Genomic DNA, 19,929 nt, shown 5'->3' on the forward strand with positions numbered 1-19,929 from the left:
TGGAGAAATGCTTGCATTAAACTTGCACACATATTAAGAATGCATGTTTGTTGGCAGTGTTGCAGTCACCAATTTGCTAGGTGCAGTTCTGTCACACACACTAAATGATCATTACTACACAGCAGAGATGCAGACCATAATATGTGCAGGTAGGAGGCAACACCTGGAGTCAACGTAAAAACATAGAAAAAGAAGTTCAAAAAATGATCCTCAACTCAGGAGTAACAAAGTAGATGAAGAAGGACGATATTGTTAGTTCTCAAACCTGAGGAAGTGTCAGATTTTGTAATGACTTTAGAAAACAAAATAGTATTCCAAAGTCAGATATCTATCCCATGCACAGAATAAATGATCTGACAGAGAACTAAGGAAAACAAAATACTTAATCGTGTTAGACTTGACAGAGTGAAATTGGAAGATACTTCCCCACTAAAGAAAAAAATTATAATAATAACCTTTGTAACCCCTGTAAGTCTGTTTCAGTTGACAGTGCTGCCATTTGACCTACATACAGCTTCAGCCACATTTCAGTGACTTATGGATAAAATACTGAAGCCCCACTCATAATATGCTGCTACACACCTAGATGATGTGGTCATCCGGTCGGAGGACTGGGAGTCTGACCACAATGGGAGGCTATCTTAGAATTGATAAGACAGGTAGACTTGACTGTGTATATTAAAAGCAATAAGCTGGGCATGGTGGAAGCCAAATGTCTGGGATGCCTCATAGGATCAGGGATGGTTAAACCACAACTAGAAAAATAGGGGCCATAGAAAACCTGTATATATACCCACCACTAAAACACAGGTAAAGGCTTTCCTTGCACTAGCTAAGTACTACAGAAAACTTCTATGTAATTTTGCAACTATTGCCTCTCTTTTGACAGATCTCACAAAAGGAAAAGTCCCTATTAAACTACAATGGGGTCTTAAGGCAACCAGGGCATTTAATGAACTAAAAAGCCTGGTCTGTTCTGAACCAGTGTTATTGACTCCTGACTGCACTGAAGAACTTATTTTGTATACAGATGCATTAGGGGTAGGTTTGAGAGCACTGTTTTCCCAGTATATTTAAGATGAGGAGCATCATATCTGTCACAAATCAAGCAATAGTGAAAGGGAGTACCTGGCTATGAAGCAGGCCTTCTGTTCACTAATTACCTGCTAGTAACCTGATGAAAGATCATGCCTCATTGCAATGGCTGAATAAACAACAAGATTGCAATAGAAAACAATGCTGCTGAGAATCATTACTACAAGCCTTCCAACGCACTGTAACCCAATGACCCAAGATGGATAACAGGAATGCCAAAGGTTGAATTATCACTACAAGCCTTCCAACACACTGTAACCCAATGATGCAAGATGGATAACAGGAATGCCAAAGGTTGAATTATCACTACAAGCCTTCCAAATCACTGTAATCCAATGACCCAAGATGAATAACAGGAATGCCAAAGGTTGAATTATCACTACAAGCCTTCCAATGCACTGTAACCCAATGACGCAAGATGGATAACAGGAATGCCAAAGGTTAAATTATCACTACAAGACATTCCCGGTTAACAAATAATTAAAAAATAAATAAATAAATAAAAAGCCTTCCAACGCACTGTAACCCAACTACCCAAGATGGATAACAGGAATGCCAAAGGTTGAATTATCACTACAAGCCTTCCAATGCACTGTAACCCAATGACCCAGGCTGGATAGCAGGAATGCTGAAGGGTGGAATTATCATTACAAGCCTTCCAATGCACTGTAACCCAATGACCCAGACTGGGTAACAGACATGCTGAAGGGTTGAATTATCATTGCAAGCCTTCCAATACACTGAAAGCCAGTGAGCCAGGCTGGATAGCAGGAATGCTGAATGGTTGAATTATCAATATAAGCTTTCCAACGCACTGTAACCCAAAGACCAGGCTGGATAACAGGAATTCCGAATGGTTGAGTTATCATTACAAGCCTTCCAACACACTGTAACCTAATAACCCAGGCTGGGTAACAGGAATGCTGAAGGGTTGAATTATCATTTCAAGCCTTCCAATGCACTGTAACTCAACAACCTAAGCAGGATAACAGGAATGTCGAAGGGTTGAATTATCACTACAAGCCCTCCAATGCGCTGTAACCCAATGATCCAGGGTGGATAACAGGAATACTGAAGGATTAAGGTTGTTTAGGTCTTGAAACCTATCTGTGGAAGTTCAAAACTGATAGTTTGGTGCTAGGAGGCAACAGCTGTGATATATTGTGAATGAAAAAAAAATGGAATGTGCCTCTAAATGCATCGTGTGTTATATTCTCACAAAAAAACAGCCAAACAATTACGGGAGTGAGACAGATGGGAAAAACCCTGTTCAACAAACTAGACTACCTACAATAAAACTGTAAATTTTGATATAAATTTTCCAAACAAAACACATCACTGCTTAACTCTGAATAAAATAGGTTGGGTAGAACTGCAAGGCATTTTAGTGTAAAAGCAAAACAAAAAGGTTTTACACAAAATACTTTTTTAATTCACAGAGATGTTTACCTGCCAACCACTTTTATTTTCATTGCTCACAACTAACCATCAGATGCCACCAGCTCCGCTCCTCATTTGGCAGGTCTAACCATCAGTTGCCACCAGCTCCGCTCCTCATTTGGCAGGTCTAACCATCAGCTGCCCCCAGCTCCACTCCTCATTTAGTAGGTCTACCTCACCTGCCTTAGCCTCCCCTGGGCTCAATCCAACCCACATTTGGAGCGTGTGAGGAGACTGAGGAGCTGGTGAAGTGTCACACTGCTGTTAGAGAGTGCACTCTCTCCCCCACTACTCTATTGCCTTATCTTGTGAGCCCCACAATCACTGCCTTTGGGAGCTGCAAGCGTGCTTCCATGCATGTGCAACCTCTGGACAAAGCCATGTACTACTTGCAGCACAAAGTTCACTGAGCTGTTAATGTTGTTATTGCAGTGAGCCTAGGCAGGATGGGTGATACAACTTCAGCCCTCACTGCCATCCTCCTCTGCACAGCCCATCCAGTGCCCATGCTGGTAATCACATATGGGTCATCTGGGGTGCAGTAAAGGCTTTCTCCCTCTGCACCAGGACCTGCTCTCTTCACTTACCAACCTTATACACAAATACAAAGCACTGAGGCTTCTTAAATCACAAAATCAAAATCAACTTGTTATAGAAAAATAAATCTTCCATTATGGTGACTCTGTACTCTGCATCTGTGGCTAAACTGTACCAAAGACAAAAGTCTAGACTCAAGCAGTAATACTTTCACTATCAATCTAAAAACAAATGTTTCTTGAAGGCCTATACTTTGTAAGTTTGTCAACTGAGAATATTAATAATTAACCCACCTTGTACAATGTGTAGAATTATACAGTAAATCTAGTAGTATGTGGATATAGTGTAGTAGAACAGTGTGATAACTCACAATAGCAGAAGATGAATTAATATTAGGATTTTTACTGTGGGGTTCATATACACAAACAGAAACAATCTGCTGTAATATCTCTGAAACATGATCTGACAAAAATACTATCTAGGAATTATTTCACCATTAAAGATAGTATGACATATCTACTTCTCATTTTACTCTCCAGTAAAACTCGTATTATACCTGATTCTTCCAGAAACATGATTACTAATAACCATACCAAATACCTTCATAAAAGAGATAATGTTATGCTCAGAGCTGGATCATGGTCAAATGGGGCCCTAGGCATGGTAATTGACCAGGTCCCCTACCCAAAACCATTCCAGTCTCCCATTACTTTGCTGCCTTTCCCAAATTACCATAAAGATTATTCAAATTTGTCTGTGTGCATATTATTTTCTTCTTTATTTTTAACACGATCAGATATTTGGATTTAATTTAAAAATTTTATTTAAAATTTTACAGCACAAACACTGATGACCATTTGCTAAACAAAACAGTCTCACATTGAGGATAGACTTAGCATGAACAACAGTAAATTTCTCTGCCTCTGAAACTCACATTCATTGAAAATGCATTGAAACTCACATTCATTGAAAATGCTCTGGCCAGTGGCAAAGTTACTGCACTTCAATATATGGACTGTTTTCAAATTGTGACCCCCCCCCCCCGCCCCGCCAACATTTTTAGGACTATACATAAATGCACGTGTTCTTTGCTTTACCTTCCAGGTAGTATTAAATTATTTTCCTTATTTGATATCTTCCCTGCTTTAGCTCTTGTTACCTGATTTTCAATTTCCTTTAGTAAGATAGCTTTGAGCAGCTCCCTATTTTCCTCTGTTTTCAGTTTTGACAAGTTAATTTGATCTAGAAACTCTCATTTTTGGCTTCCCATTGCACAACTTGATGTCCTTTTCTATATAAAGATGCATAATATTCCCTAAATATGTCCTCTGTCTTTCTCCCACTTTCAGTTATCACCGTTATTGGATCCCTAATTTTAAATACAATTCTTTCATGCCTCTCTTTTCTCAGTCTACATGCTAAACATTTCAGCTGCCTTGGTGAGACTTCCTCCCCAGTCCTTCATCCTTGCCTGTCTTCATATCATACATTCTTACTTACCACTCCATTCCTCCTTCAATCTTGTCCTCTTCAATGACTCCTAACTCCCCTCTACGTTTTTGCAATTTCTTTAAATTCTCTTTCTCCCAATTTATTTTTTTCTCTCCATTCCCTGGTTTCTCTTTCCTGTATCCTCTCTCATAATGCTGTATTGTACTTGTCCCATCCCTCTAATGTGTCTTCTCATTGTTTTGTCTTATCCATTTAATTCAGATAACAGTACATCTATCACCTTTTCTCTAATCAAATGCTCCATGCTAAGCTTAGCTCCCAATGTCTCAAATCCTAGTCCTTACTCAATCCTGTCAGATGGACTTCAAGCCTACCATGATCTGATGTTGACACAGCGTATGTTTCTAACCAGCCTAATAACCTTTCATGTTCTTTAGTAATATACCATTTTTAATTTCTCCAAGTCTGCTGGTTTTCTAATACCATGATTGGAATGGACCCCATTCCTAAGTTAAAGGATGATTAAATTTCATGAAACTAGTATTGTTTCAGTTTCTGATGTCAGTCAGAATTGCTCTTCACAACACCTGCAATGTGCCCAGTAATGACTCCTTCTGCAATTCGTACAGAGTTACATGTATTGGTAACATATCTAAATATGACTGTAAACTTTTTTATAAGACCCATTGCTCCTACTACTAGTGGAGCTGTCTGGGTATCTTTCTTCCACATTGCTTTTTTTTCTGCCTGCAAATCTTGATATCATATGACTTTGTGTCTCTCTGTATGCAAGACACTGTAGTCACTGGGTGTAGCGATTTTAACGATCAATGCTACTTTTGTCTTCTTTTCATTGACCACTATATCTGCTTTTCTCACATCTGTCTTTTGAACTGTTGGTAATGGGTGATCCCATGTGATGTAGACTTCATAACTTTCTATGGTGCTTTGTGGCTCATGTTTCCAGTGTTTTTCAGCTACTTCATATTATAATGTTTGCACAGTCTTCAGTGCAACAGTCTTGCCACATTATTATGCCTTTGGGCAACAAGCTGTACAACTGTTTCCAATTCTGTTTTACAAAACCACATTTGTCTGTTACTAGCATCCTGCCCTCACCAAGAATGATACCACAGTATAAAGAAAAAGTTCTCGATTTCAACAATTGGCTAAGTTTCTGTTGTCATTCAAAGGGGATCCAGTGTCTGCCTGCCTGGGATGACATGCTCGACAAGCCATGCTGCTTCGTTAGAGATGGCTTGCACCTGTCACCCTTAGGCTTTCGAATACTGGCCAAGGCTCTTGCCACCCCCATAGTGCCTTTTTTAGGCAAGGCTCAAAAGACAAATCCACCACCGTAAATAGCACAAGTAACAAAAAACTGAGGGTAATGCTACTCAATGCCAGAAGTCTAAACCTCAAAATGCATGCACTCGAGGCACTCCTCAGTATGGAGAAAATCAATATATGAGCAGTAACAGAAACCTGGTTTAAGGGTCCAGAGAGCACCCCAGCACTACCAGGCTACAACTCATACCATACATTTCAGCCACAGAACCCAAACCGAAATACAAAAGGCAGGGACGTATCCATATTCATCAAGGATACCCACACCTCCAGGTTAGTGGCACAGCACAATGCTTCAGAGATCATCCATGTGCAACTAACAACAGGCAAAACTGCAATTCATATTGTAGCTTGCTACAGATCACCCACCATGTCCCAGGACCCCCATTCTGCATTTCTGGAAACACTGGGAAACATAAAGATCCTACCAAACACCCTAATGTTGGGTGATTTCAATTACCAAAACATGAACTGGGAGAACTACTCAAGTACTAACTCCCTTACCCAACATTTCCTAAAATTTATAAACTCAAACACCCTGGTTCAACTGGTCAACACTCCCACCAGAGGTGACAACATATTGGACCTGGTCATCACCAACATGGGCAACCGGTGTTCTAAACCAGAGGTCAACCCCTCGCTGGTTAGATCTGACCATAAACAAATCACTTTGGATATCCACATTCTGCCCTCACCCCCAGACAAGGAAACCACCATGAAAAACTTTTCAAAAGCAAACTTCACTTAACTTAAGACTCAGGTGGAAAGTTCAAAGGCCCCATACTGAAGGATAACACTGTCCAAGCTGCAAAACCCTTTACTAATGCATTCTATGGGCACCTACAAGAATGCATGGATCATGCCATCCCAAGCAAAACCAAGACTCACTCCTCCAAGAAAAGGAAACCAGTCTGGTGGACTATTGCCATAAACAAGCTATACAATAGAAGGAGGAAACTAGTACAGAAAAGAGTAAAATCCCAAGAAGGTAAGACATCCCTGATCAGTTTCAGCAAGATACTATGATCCCTCATAAAATCATCCAAGGTGAGCTTCAAAAGAAAAATTGCCAAGGACTCCAAAGATAACCACTAGGCATTCGTTAGCTATTTCAAGAATCTAAGTGGCAATGCTCAGAGTTAGTGCAGAATGGCACAAAATACACTGAACCAACCGATATCACCAATATCCTCGCAGACAGGTTCTGTGCAAACTTCACACCCTCTCACCCCCAAAAGGGCTTATAACCATACTGGAAGAATGTAGAGTCCCTGAAATCACAGACACTCAGGTTAAAACAGCCCTCTCCAAAGCCAAAAACACAGCATCAATGGGACCGGATGGTATCCCAGGCTGTGTCCTACACAAGCTCAAAGACGAACTAACCCCTCACCTAAACACACTGTTCAAACTCAGCCTCTCCACAGGCTATGTACCCATAGAGTGGCGCACAACAACGGTTATTCTGCTCCACAAAGGTGGAGCCACAACAGACCCTGGGAACTATCTCCCTATAAGCCTGACTAGCTTGGTCTGCAAGGCTATGGAGTGCATCATCATGGAACTCATTAACAGAGACATTGGGAACCTCCAAACACTGGACCCTACCCAGTTCAGCTTTGTTAAGGGTAGATCATGCCTCGTAAACCTGGTGGACTTCTTTGAGAGAGTTACCAAGGCTATAGATGAGGGAAAGGTGGTACACACAGCCTACCTAGACCTCGCAAAGGCCTTTGACACCATTCCCCATTCTGGTATTATAGACAAGCTCACCAGCCTGAACATAAACCCCTATTTCACAAGATGGGTTGCCAACTGGCGCATGGACAGAACCCACATAGTGAGAGTTGTGGGAGCTAGGCCCAACTCTAAACCAGTTATAAATGGTGTTCCCCAGGGCTCAGTCCTAGGACCCCTCCTGTTCAGCATATACTTCTCAGAGGTACAGGCAAGCACAGGAGGACTATGGCTGACCAAGTTCACAGATGACTGCAAACTAGGGGCTATAATTGACTCTCCTGCTGATAGACATCCTCCAAAAGGGTCTCACTGACATGGATACCTGGTGTCAAAATCATGGCCTCAAGCTAAATGCCAAAAAGTGCATAGTCATCCCCTTTGGAAAAAACAAAGTACCCACAAACTACCACATAAGTGGTAGTCCTCTAAATACAGAAGACGTAATAAGGGATCTGGGGACCCAAGTAGATAGTAATCTCACCTTTAATAATCACATTGCCAAAGTGGTCAGAAAATCCTTCTACGTGGCCCACCTAATCACAAAAGGGTTCACATCCAGATCAAAAGAGGTCATTGTGCCCCTCTGCTCATCACTCATCAGACCCATCATAAAGTACAACGCCCCATTTGGGATGTACCTTACAAGACACCTGCAACAGCTGAAAAGACCACAGACGTACCTCACCAAGAGGATCACTGGCCTCAAACAGATGCCCTATGCAGCTCGACTGAAAAAACTCCAGCTGCACTCGGTTGCATACCGCCTGCTCAGAGATGATCTCTGCCCGACATACAAGGCCATGTCCAACCCAGAATTGATGGACATGCTCCACCTAAAGAAAACCTTATCCCCTTGAGCCACATGCTCTAGGGATCAAAACCTCACCACAACAATAAATAGGACATGCTGGAGGGATAGATTCCTGTCCCAGAGACTTCCCATGCTTTGGAACAAGATTCCAATCTACATTAGGCAGAGCTCCTCACTAACACTCTTCAAAAGAAACCTTGACGAGTAGATGGGAAACAGAAAGTTTACCCCGGGGATCACTTCAGTGGTTCTGCTGGACAGAGGCACAGGGAACTAATCTAAGGGGCGGTGAAAGCCAACAAATTCTGGTTAGGCTTATAAATGCCTTTTGGAAGATAGCCTAGTACCTACCTATGAACCTATGAACTTCCACATGTTCAATGGACTTTGTAAACCAATGTGTATATAGTCCACTATCTTGGGCCACCAATATTAACCTTTCATCTTTTGGTTTGAATTTGCCTCTTCTTAACCATTCCTGCATTCGATCCTTATCAGCATGTGGTTGTTCCAAGAGTTTTCCTACACTTGCTACTATATTTATGCATTTTCCACATTTCTTGCCTTCTCATCTGATCCTTCACCTTATATTCTTTTTTTTTTTGTTTGTTTTTGGAACGTTCAGTTGCTGCCTGATTTTTATCTACTTCTGGTTTGATTTCCATTCCCGCTTGATGCAGATATGCTTCTGCTAAACTAAGAAGGGAAGTCATCTTAGATGTATTTTCCTCATGTTTCAAAACTTTCACTGTGTTTGGGTCTTGTGAGATCAGCAGATATGTATGCAGTCCCATGACTGCAAATGTACACATGTAATCAATTTCAAGGAGGCCCATACCTCTTTTGAAATGGGGAATATATAATCTTGGTAGCATTGATTTTTATAAATCATTTGAAGAGCATGAAGCATACTTCTTGTTTCCCTGAGTAATCTATCCAATGCCTTTTGGGGCCAGTCAGTCACTCCAAAACTGTAAGTTAAGACAAGAAGAACAAATTGATTTATAGCTTGAACTTTGTTCCTAGATGTCAATGCTGTTTTCAGGATTAATTTAAGTCTTCTAAAATATTCTTTACTGAGTTTTACTCACATTTGTTCATGTTTTATTGTTGATCCCTTCATCAATTCCCAAATATTTATATACTCCCTCTTGCTCAAGTTTTTTTATATCACATTCCTGTCCCAAAGTGATGTTTTCTTGGTGCTGCAGCTTTCCTGCTTTAAAGGTTGCTTTTGCACAATTATTAAGACCAAATGACATTCTTATATCATCAGAAACCAGGTTGTACCACCAGTCCAACCCAGATAATGTTCCAAATGGACTCACTCTATAGGCGAAATACTTACTATATCCTGGTTGTTCCCCTGTATCCTCATTAACTTATTTAGTACATTTCCCTCTAATGGGAGCTTCCCTTTCCTTGGTGCCCCACCCACATCCATCTGCGAGGTAAGAACATTCCAGTCTCCTGCTATTAACCCTATCCTGTCTGTAAACTGTACCGCTGCAGACATTATAGTCTTTATTTTGTTCATTCTTGCCTTAGTGGGGCACAAATACTGCCCAATGTTGTCCTCTTTCCTGGGCACATTTCTCATATCAAAATATACCTTCTTTGGTCTTCGCATTTGCTGTCCCCACTTGTATCTTTGCTCCCCATTTCAGTAATACTATCTCCCCTTTTCCTGCCCTCAGCTGTATCTGTATAATATTCTCTGAACCCCTTTTTATTAATTGTTTATGTTCTTCCTCATTAAAATGTACTTCATGCAACAATATCACTTGAGCCCTTGAGTTTCATCTCATTTCCATTATTTTCAATATCTTTCCTGTGTCCACCAACCAATGAATATTCCAAGTAAGAATTTTAATAGTCATTCCCTAGCACTTTTACATACTTTTTTCCAGTCATTGTAATGTTCTATCCTTCTTGTTGTCACATCTAACTGTATATTTAAGGCGTCCTTCTGTGTCTGTAAAACAGAGCCATACCTCTCAACTGTAGAGATTTTTGTCTCATATTTGGTCTTAAAACTTTGATTTTCAGGCAAATCATTGCCATGTTATTGAGGACTGAAATCAGAAAATAACGACACACATATGAGTTTCAGACTTCATTCTCTTCAGAAAATTCATGTTAATGCAAAATCTGTTATTGTGTCAACTATCTAAGATTGTAACAGCAATATTTAAAAATTGTCCCTATTTTTGGGCCTTTGTTCCCCCATTATTTATGACTTTGTCCAGATTTCTTGCTTTAAGAGGTTGAAAGATATGCTCCTCCCCTCTTTCTCTACATATGATTGACATTCTTGTTCCTCATTTTGGGTACATATGGGTACCTGTCAGATGGACAAAAACCCAGTTTAGTGACGACCACATCACTGAGACGACATCGCCAACAGAACGCATCCCCGACAACGGTGAGTAGTGCAGAATGAGATTTATTCCGATTCCCTCACTGTAGTGTGATCTTGGAGTTGGTATATTTAAGTGGGGGGTGTGCAGGGGGGCTTGCTCCCCTGCTATACATGTTTTGATGTGTTTTTGCAATGTATTAGGGGAACAGGAATGCATTCTGTTCCGTACTACTTTGACTTACCATTGTTGTGGATGCATGTTGTCGGCGATGTCATCTCAGTGATGTGGTCGTCAGTAATCTGGGTTTTCGTCCATCTGACATGGACCCGTACATATCCCCTCCCCCTTTCATACAAACTATATACATTGTACACCTTCATTCCTCTAAGTACTCCTCTTCCTGTTCATAAAGGTGAGCCATTGATCTCACTAGGTGTGAATTTGAGTCAAGATCTGTTCCCCACCATCCCCAACTGAAGTTTACCAACTAGATTTCTCCTCACTGTAGTCCTTGACTATCTGTTACTGTTTAACAGTTCCTCTGCCCCTCATTCTTGCAGACAATATTTCAGTAGCGACTTACTTCCTTATTCTCATGGTCCCCTATCCCCCCTCAAAGCCCTTATTACAATTCCATTTCTTAGCTGTCTTCAAGGTGTCTCAATATGATGTAATTGTTCCTACTTCCTTCGTCTCTCTTTTAAAATCATGTTTGGATTTCTTTATCTATATTTCCTTTAGACTATTCTGTTTATTTCAATCATCAGTAAAGCTCCTCCATTTCTAACCACCACCTGTCTTTTTCTTCTTCCCACTCTTGTCAGGGTTTCATTCCCTTTGACAATGTGCACATCCTCTTATGTCCTCGTGATGTCCCTTTTATTCCTTCTCCCCTCTTTTGACCTCATGTAGGTTTGCACACACTCTGCCATAATATATACATAGAATGATCTCTTCTGTGCACTAGTAGGCCCTAATCATGTTTATTTTATTACTTGTTACAAGATTCTGACCCATGCCCAATACAAAAATGTCACTAGACTGTTATAGTGAGTGTTCAGATAAAATCAACATACACAGAATTCTGATTTACTCCCAAGCTTAATATTAAATCCATTAACATGTTCTGTCCAATTAAAAGCTTAAATTATCTGCTTATTCATCATGAGTGTACCACACAGAGTATCATTGCAAACCCTTATTCATCATGAGTGCACCACACAACGTATCATTGCAAACCCTTATTCATCATGAGTGCACCACACAGCATATCATTGTAAACCCTTATTCATCATGAGTGCACCACACAGAGTATCATTGCAAACCCTTATTCATCATGAGTGCACCACACAGCGTATCATTGCAAACCCTGCACTTTATTCTTTAGATTCTCTACATATTTGTTTCCCTGTTAAACTGTCTATTCTCCTTAATCTTCCCCCTCATCAATGCTTTCCCTTACATTGTGCATTATGCCTGTCATATAAGTGATAGTTCCATCAAGGCCCTCGAAAGTATCCCAACCCATGGCATGTGCAGTAGATGTATTGTAACTATGGCGAGGGGTCACTTTCAGTCACTATATCAAAATATCAGCGATATAATTAGAAGGAATATAACACTCATAGTATTTTCTTTTCCATGTGACTGCATGCCTGACTTTATTAGACCACATGCTGTTATACGGTATTCCTCTTAATGCCCCTTATCAACACTCCAGCCCTTTCATTCCATACTCCTAAACCTCCTGTACTTCAGTTTACCCAAGGCATTGCAATACCTCATGATATAGTACTCTAAATTGGATGTCCATTCTATTTTCAGAACATGCCTCCGCTCAAAGCAACAATGACAGTTTATGTACTTACAGTTGCAGGCATTTAAAGTTACAACAGCAGTCCAGCTGTCTCTTCTCAGAGTTCAGGTGAGGAAAGGTGAATCAAAGTTCAAACTATTCCTCTCCTCAGTGCTCATTTTCTTCTCCACACAGAACTGAATCCATCTGCCACATCAGTTCTTCCCTCTCAGATATCATCATCGTTTCTCGTACCCACTTTGTATTCTTCTCCATTTCTTCTTTTTCTTTTGTATCCTCATTTTGAACATACAGAAATGCCTTACAGGCTATCTCTCTGTCCTTTTCAATTGCTGCCGGATCTATATTAGAACATCGAAGTTTCACAACTTCGAATGTTCTAATATCGACCCCTATTCAGTGAAAGCTGAGAACATCGAACATGCAGAACAGCAAATTTTTTCCTAGGGAAAAAATTCACTGTTCCGAAACACATACACACAACACAAGCACACCAAACAAACAGCAATCCACACACATACACCTAAAATCTTACATCTAACCCTACACTAAACTGTACAAACATCACTAACTATCTACTTACCTTAACCCAAACCCTAAGGTCCATCACTATCACACACTCACCTCACCAGCGCCCTAACCCTAACTCACCTACCCCACCCTAATCCTCACGATCACACAATCGCACACTTACCTGACCCGCGCCCTAACCCTCACGTCCACACAATCGCACACTTACCTGACTCCGCACCCAATCACACACTTACCTGAATCCGACCCATAACTTTCCACCACAACGCTGAAAATAGCGCAGTGACAGAAACGGACAACCAAATTCTTTCCCTAGGAAAAAATTTGGTTTTCTGTCATTTCACTATTTTCAGCGTTCGCTGAATAGGGGTCGATATTAGGACATTCGAAGTTGTGAAACTTTGATGTTCTAATATAGACCCATTGTTGCCTCCCTTTTCAGCCCCACCCCAAGCTTGCTTTTTCTTCTGTTGGTCAAATTGGGACACCCCTCTGAATTCCTTCACCTTTGTCAAAGCTTGTGCAGTGTCCAAAAATGTTTCTACACCTGCTGGAAAAATTATCTTCATAACCATTGGGTAGTGCAACTTAAATGTTGAAGTAGTCTGCCTCAGTTTTTTATTGCTGACTAGAAACTGTTCCCTCTTAATCTGGTAGTTAAATAGTCCTGGTAAGCAATCACTGTCTTCCCTCCAACTTGCAATATTTTCCCCTTTTTCCACAGTTCAGTCAATAGCTTCTCTTTTAATTGATATGTTTGTAGCTTAATTAAGATTGGCCAAGGGGACCTTGGCTCGATGTGGGCTTGATCAATCTGAATCTCATCTTTAGGTGAGCTAGTCCAATTGAGCAGCTGTTTAGTCACAAAATCATTAAAGTTGTTGCTCTCTGTACCTTTACGGATATTTATAAACTGAAGGCTCTCTCTCCTTTCATGGTCCTTTAGCTCTATTAATTTTTCTCTGGCCTCTTCCTGTAGCTTAGCCACTTGTTCATTGGTGTTTACTAAGCTAACAACCACAAGGGCCTTTTTAAGCCTAGCCATGCATCCCAAATCTCTGACAAGTTCTGATACCCTTGATAAGTGTAAGCAGGGGCTTGGGAGATGAAACATTTTTAAGCAGGGTACTGGGAGATGAACCATTTACAGGTTACTTGTATCCATTCAAGACAAACATGTCAAATCAGAGATGAATTTCCTTTCCTCCCATCCAACTGTCCAAGTTACACTTGAATTAGATTAGGGTGGGACTCTGCTTCACATGGATGGAGAGCCTGTTCCAGAGAAGGGATAGTCTATGGAACACAAACCTGCCTTTCCAGTAGGACCTATTTATAACAGGCAAGGTTTAAGTCTTTAGAATGGGTAATTCTGGTGCTGTTTGTTTTGTGGATATGCAGAAGGTCCATCAAAGTGGAGTCTGACAATGTCCCGTATGCCAGGCATAGATCTCCCCCCCAAAAGCCTGTAGGAGACAGAATACAGGGATAGGTCCTGGAGGCTGTCTGCACTGGAAATGCTACTTATGCCCTGTATAAGCAATTTTAACTGAAACTGTAATTTACTGTAAAAAGTGGCACAAATGTGTAAAATCACAGGAAGGCAACTTCGATTAACTAGATGGTGGGAGCTACAATCTAATACTCTAATAGCCAGGTGACTGGTCAAGACATAAAGCCAACAACTTTAGCCAAATTGTAAAACAAAAGTTATAAAATTTGATAAAATAAGCAAAAAAGTTCTGAAATCATCAAAACTATTGTAAGTGCAACAAGATTTAGTATTTTTCTGTATTTTATGAAGTGAGAGCTTTGATAGGGTAGAACATGTCTCTTCCTCAGTTCAGTTATGATTGTTTGATTTTTCTCTTGTGCTGTGATGAAGATACCAAAGTACTGCACGCCATGATCACTGAGGTCAGCTGTCACCATGCTTTCATGTCATATGAAACATCCTTGTGACATGTAAGAAAAAAATGGACCTCTTTTAAAAAGAAACCACATTCTTCTCTAAGAGAGCTAGGCAAATGCAACTGTTTTCCTTCACCATACATAACTATGCCTAATGTTTCACCAAAGGTATATTTTTATCTGAAAAATCCTCTCTTGAATTCTTATAAGCTTGAATATAGTGCACATAGATGATTTATTTTATTGCTTTATTTCCTTTTGATTACTGGATGATTGGTCTGGTCGACAGACGTTTTTCAGGCACAACCCAGGCCCTCAGGCAACGATACACAGAAAATCCAATTTGATTAAACATATGGACAATTATATGCATGTGCAGAGTGGACACTTAGTAGTTATAATGCAATTTAGTTCAATTAAGAAGGTAGTTAAAAGCATTATGCATCTCTTTTTTCACATATCTATACTATTTACAGTTGATACACAGTAATTGTAATGCATATGTACAATCATACCTCTCAACCTCAGAGCAAGAAATCTGGACAAAGCCATAAATAACGGGGAAACAAAGGCCCATAAATAGGGACATTTTTTAAAATATTGCTCATGCAAACTTAGAAAGTAAATAGAATAATAGGCTTTGCATTAGCAAGAGTTTTCTGAAGGGTTTGAAGTCTTAAACTCAAATGTCTGTCATTATTTTCTGACTTAAAACTTTAATGATTTGTTAGAAAACCACAATTTTATGAAAAATGGACCAAAAATATGAGGCAAAAATCTGGACATTCTGCAAAAATATGTACAGTTGAGAGATATGTGTACAGTTCATATATAGTATCTAGAATGCAATAACAATACATTTAGTTTGAGGCATTACATGCAATATAATTGCATAATATAATGGATTAATGCCATCAGGCTGCTGAACTCTAATAACCAGTATACTCCATGATGTCCACCTGAGTCAGTAGAAACTGTTTCAAATTGTGCAAGAACCTGTTCCAAGTCTCACCTACTACTTAGTGCAATATTCACCATGACTGTAACTTATAGGCCATCTAGGGCAGTAGCAATGCAGTAAAATATCACTTTTTTCAGTGTAATACATGTTGTAAATTAACCATAGTGCAATACTTTAAGGTCCATAGTGCAATACTTTGATGTTCACAGTGCAATACTTAAATGTCTCTTTCTATACAATGATCAATTCAATGTCTTAACCAAGTACTTGTGCAATACTAAAGTCTCATGTAAGTAAGTGTTCAGTTCGAAAAGTGTTAAAATGTGTTTCTAATTGTGTGCAATATTAGTCTGTCTACCTGCATGTCTGTGATGTAATAGCTAGATGTTACATGTGTAAATGTCTGTGAAAATAGTCTATATGCTGTCTGCACATTGAGTCTGGAGACACGGAATTTCGTTCGGTTTTTGCACTTGTGTGATTTCTGAATGACAATAAAGTTTACTTTAACTTTGAATATGTATGATTAGAGCCTGGGCATCTCTTTTCTTTGCAGCAAGAGCATTTATATTCCTTCAATAAATGGTCCTTTAGTTTTGATCTGAATTGCTCCAGGGTAGATTGGATTCTCCCCTTAGATGGAATATGATTCCACGCAGTTAGACCTAACACAGATAAGGCACATTTTCCAGATGTTTTGAAGTGAGATCTGATGTGTGTTACAACATCTTCCTGGTCAACCATCAGTGAACAGTTTTGTGGTCTAATTTGTCATTTTGTTTCTAAGGGTGGGCAGTGTCCCTTTTTTAATATTTTATAGAACAACAGTTGCCCTTCCTAACACTCTTGGTAGCTTTCTCTGTTAACAATCAGAAGTGTAAATAATTATGTAAAATTTCGCAATTAAAGGATGTCTAATTTAGCTGAGTACTGTCTGTTTACTTTCTATTAGAAACAAAGTTCCTTTTTCTGTTTAACAAACTATAAATTCTGTTTTGTTTGCACTACCATAATTTTGTGGAAAGATGCAATATTCAGTTATATTCACGTTACTTAAAGAACTATCTGCCTGTACTAATACTCTATTTTTGTTTACTTGTCTGGAGTGCAGGTTGTGAATGAAAATAGTCCAATGGACCAGTCTAACCTGATTAATGAGTTCTAAAGTAGAATGGAAGGATATTTTAACTATCTAGTTGACACAAATACTGCACACAGAAAAATTTAACTTTTAAAAGCAGCCAAATATAGAAGGAATAATGGCCATGCCTTGATAAAACCTCTTAACATCCTTGAGATAGTGAGTACTTATTAACAATTACCTCACCCGCACCACTTGAACGTCAATAATTGTTAGCATAACGAATGAAACAATGTTCAGTAATAGGTTATCAACAGTAAACATGCCTTAAAATTCAAGAGTCAGGAAAAAACTGTAGTATTTTTTTTACTTATCTACATGGAATGTTTGGAATGTTGGGAAACAACATTCCATGTCATTATACAGTACTGCAATGATTGCACGGTGAAGCTGAAGCAGCCGTAACTAAAATATGTGGCTGAAATGGTAATGATCTGCACTTTTCACTTGCTTTCCTGACTCAATGCTGGTGTTCTGGCTGCAGATCCAAGTCTATCTGTAAGCCACCAGTTCCAAATACTCGGGTAGGATGGTCATAACTTATAATTAATGTATCAGTTCTTGGCTACTATGAAGACCACCCTGATAATTGTGGAAGCAATACATGCAGAAAAATGCTTTGGAGGAGGAATGAGGTTTAAGGGAATGCAAGAAGTGAACTTATGTAATGTTTTATTGATTATATTGTACAGAAAAATATATGTGATTAATGTTTGTAACTGTGAACATGTCAATATGATTTGCTTTCTTTTATATAAATGTAAGTCTGTCTATGTCACAGGTGATAATTCAATAAAAGTGTTTAAAAAAAAAAGAACAGCCTGATGTCTTTCTGTTTACTGGTCTATATTTTACAAAGACTGATGGCACTTGTGTTAGCCTGATTTTGAAAAGATTGTGGTTAACAATCAGTTACATTTTTACACTCAGTTATACCACATTCTGTCTGTCAATGTCAAATAGCAATGCTTCATCCTTCCAAAGTGTGTGTGTGTGTGTTTGTTAAAGATGTTTGAGCAAAAAGATAAATGGCGGCATGAGCATGTAACAATGCACAGATGATGTCTTTCTGATGCAACTACATACTTATACATCTCTGTACATCTTTTAGGGTTACAATGGTCCTTTCTTTGCAGGTTGTGTCCTCCGAAAGGGCAAATATATGCACCCACCAGGGTGTGAATTTTTGGGTAAGAAAATTTTAAGTACTACAGTTTGGGATGCCCTTCTATGATTTTTGAAAGTCTCCTGCTATGATTTTGAAATCTGAGAGGTTGATACGTACTGTGTGTCATGTAATATTGCAAGTCTCAGACTCTACAGTAAACTGTGAAGGTTTCATTAGAAAACATCCTGAGAGCATCTCATCAGATGTCATGTCAGGATACATAATAAAACATCACAGAAAAAACATGCACATGATCCACAATCATTGAAGACCGTATTCAAACTGAATTATCCAGAACTTGTACCACATGACATATGTAACTATAAACCGCATAATATTCTTAATACACGCCATACGCACACACACACACACACACACACACACACACACACACACACACACACACACACACACACACATATATGCATACATATGCTCCCTGACCAAAGTGAATCCAATCTCCCTCCAGCTGTCACACTCTACATAAACTGAGTAAGTACATTGGTACCCTGCATATTTCCTGCTGCAAAAGTTTTATGAAATTCTCACTGCTAAAGGAACTTTCACAGTTGAATTTTACTTGAGGTTCTAATGTAAGGCATTACTCAAGAATCAAAAGAAACTGCTGAAATATCTTTAAGCACCTTTCCATCACTTTTGCATTAGAGTGGTCTGTACTACAGTTTTGAAACTGTTGGAGGTCCTCCCCAACTGCCACTCCACAGACCTGTATACTGCTTCAGCTGAATCTAATTTAACATTTTTGCATATTATACTTTAAAGAACAAAACTTCCCTAGTGAAAGCAATTCCCTCAGCAACAACTTCAGATGAGACTTTTTTTTTGTTTTTTTTTTGCAGTATGCAAAAATTACTGAAGCAGTGACTAGCCTCTAACTATGACAGCATATTGTTAGAACAACGGCCTTCTGTTGACTTAGCAGACCTGAGATAAATGTTGCTACCATAAAAATAAAATTAAATGCTGTGACTCACCTCAAGCAGACAGAGTAACAAGAAAAAGAAGTTATGTACTCACCATAACATTCCATGTTTGTAGTCAATCTCACCCTCCATTCTTACATATGGATTCAGAGCTGAGCCGATTACAAAGCCCAAAGACTCTTAGTTGGCTCGTGGCAAGGTAGGTATCCCATAGTGCACTAGTAAGAATCCCCAGATCTTGTTTGCTGCTAACTATAAGAATGATAGAAAAGGTTATACACAAGGAACAACAACGATGAAAGGTCTGCACCCTATCAAAGGCAATACTATCCTGTCTCCGGATCCTTCAAGGACAGGGGTAGGTGGGTAGGTTTGTAAGAATGAAGGGCAAGATGGACTACAAACATAGAATGCCATGGTGAGTACATAACTTCCTTACATTCTGTAGTCCTATCTCGCCTACATTTTTACATATGGGACAGCGTCCCTAGCACCTTTTTCTCGTGTGGCTCACGGGAATATACTCCTAAGAACCGTGGAACCAAAGGAGGCTCTACCCCTTGAGGTCAAATCCAATTTGTAATGAGTAATAAAGGTATGAGGGGTTGCCCAAGTTGCTGCTGCACAGATACTGTCAATTGGAACTCTGGCTTGAAAGGCAGCTGATGTGGA

This window comes from Protopterus annectens, chromosome 8.part1 (assembly GCF_019279795.1).
Source record: "Protopterus annectens isolate FY-2018-M chromosome 8.part1, PAN1.0, whole genome shotgun sequence".
Lineage (NCBI taxonomy): Eukaryota > Metazoa > Chordata > Ceratodontiformes > Protopteridae > Protopterus > Protopterus annectens.